Here is a 2,435-nt window from a genome sequence, read left to right as displayed (position 1 = left end):
TGATTTTTTTTTCTGTAAATGACAATCTGTTGGAAATTTTTTAACGAATTTAAATAGGTATGCCATTCCAACATCCGACCACTATTTTCAGGGTTTTGATTTAAAACCTGAAAAATCGAAGTGATTTTCTTTGGATTTGAGCCTTGTCATAAGGGTAGGAGTAAAAAAATTTTTAAACGAAATCAACTAGGCATGCCATTCCAACATTCGACCACTATTTCACAGGGTTTTGATTAAAAAACCGAAAAATCGAGGTGATTTTGTTCGGTTTTTAGCGTTTTTATAAGGGTGGGGGTCATGTATTTTTTATCGAAAAAAATTTTCAAATGATTTTTTTTTCTGTAAATGACACTTTGTTGGACATTTTGTAACGAGTTCAACAAGGTATGCCATTCCAACATTCGAGCACTGTTTCCCAGGGTTTTGATTAAAAACCTGAAAAATCGAGGTGATTTTCATCGGATTTGAGCCTTGTCATAAGGGTGAGAGTCATGTTTTTTTTCGAAAAAATTTTCAACTGATTTTGTTTCTGTAAATGACACTTTGTTGGACATTTTGTAACCAATTCAACAAGGTATGCCATTCCAACATCCGACTATTTCCAAGGGTTTTGATTAAAAATATGAAAAATCGAGGTGATTTTCTTCGGATATGAGCCTTGTCACAAGGGTAAGTGTCATGTTTTTTTTTTCGAAAAAATTTTTAAAATGTTTTTTTTTCTGTAAATGAGACTGTTGGAAATTTTGTAACGAATTAAACTAGGTATGCAATTCCAACATCTGACCACTCTTTACCGGGGTTTTGATTAAAAACCTGAAAAATCGAGGTGATTTTCTTCGGATTTGAGCCTTGTCATAAGGGTAAGTGTCATGTTTTTTTTCGAAAAAATTTTTAAAATGTTTTTTTTTCTGTAAATGAGACTGTTGGAAATTCTGTAACGAATTAAACTAGGTATGCCATTCCAACATCTGACCACTCTTTACCGGGGTTTTGATTAAAAACCTGAAAAATCGAGGTGATTTTCTTCGGATTTGAGCCTTGTCATAAGGGTAAGTGTCATGTTTTTTTTCGAAAAAATTTTTAAAATGTTTTTTTTTCTGTAAATGAGACTGTTGGAAATTCTGTAACGAATTAAACTAGGTATGCCATTCCAACATCCGACCACTATTTCCAAGGGTTTTGATTAAAAATATGAAAAATCGAGGTGATTTTCCTCGGATTATGGTTTTGTCATAAGGGATGGGTCCATTTTTTTCGAAAAAATGTTACAAATGATTTTTTTTTCTGTAAATGACAATCTGTTGGAAATTTTGTAACGAATTCAATGAGGTGTGCCATTCCAACATCCGACCACTATTTCCCAGGGTTTTGATTAAAAACCTGAAAAATCGAGGTGATTTTCTTTGGATTTGAGCCTTGTCATAAGGGTGGGAGTAAAAAAATTTTTAAACGAATTCAACTAGGTATGCCATTCCAACATTCGAGCACTGTTTCCCAGGGTTTTGATTAAAAACCTGAAAAATCGAGGTGATTTTCTTCGGATTTGAGCCTTGTCATAAGGGTAAGGCTCATGTTTTTTTTCGAAAAAAATTTTTCAAATTATTTTTTTTACCGTAAATGACACTTTGTTGGAAATTTTGTAATGAAGTCAACGAGGTATGCCATTCCAACTTTCGACCACTATTTCCCAGGGTTTTGATTAAAAAACCGAAAAATCGAGCTGATATTATCCGGATCTGGACCTTGTCATAATGGGGTGGGGGACATTATTTTTTTGTCGACCACTATTTAACAGAGTTTTGTTAAAAACCTGAAAAATCGAAGTGATTTTCTTTGGATTTGAGCCTTGTCATAAGGTTGGGGGTCATGTTTTTTTTTCGAAAAAATTTTTCAAATGATTTTTTTTTCGTAAATGACACTTTGTTCGTAATGTTGTAACGAATTCAACTAGGTATGCCATTCCAGCATCTGACCACTATTTCCCAGGGTTTTGTTTAAAAACCTGAAAAATCGTGGTAACTTTCTTTGGATTTGATCCTTGTCATAAGGGTGGGGGTCATGGCTTTTTTGTCGACCACTATTTCCCAAGGTTTTGTTAAAAACCTGAAAAATCGTGGTGATTTTCTTTGGTTTTGAGCCTCGTCATAAGGGTGGGAGTCATGATTTTTTTCGAAAAAATTTTGCAAATTTTTTTTTTTTGTGAATGATTTTTTTTGTAATTTTGTAACGAATTCAACTAGGTATGCCATTCTATAAATGTGGGGGTGATGGATTTTGGCTTGCCATATGGGTGGGGGTCATGTTTTTTTTTCGATAAAATTTTTAAAACGTTTGGTTTTTCTGTAAATGAGACTGTTGGAAATTCTATAACGAATTAAACTAGGTATGCAATTCCAACATCTGAACACTCTTTGAAATTCTCTGTTGGAAATTCA

The sequence above is a fragment of the Drosophila rhopaloa genome, unplaced genomic scaffold (genome assembly GCF_018152115.1).
Source record: "Drosophila rhopaloa isolate 14029-0021.01 unplaced genomic scaffold, ASM1815211v1 contig_168, whole genome shotgun sequence".
Taxonomy (NCBI): Eukaryota; Metazoa; Arthropoda; class Insecta; order Diptera; family Drosophilidae; genus Drosophila; species Drosophila rhopaloa.
This window is presented reverse-complemented; position numbering follows the sequence as displayed.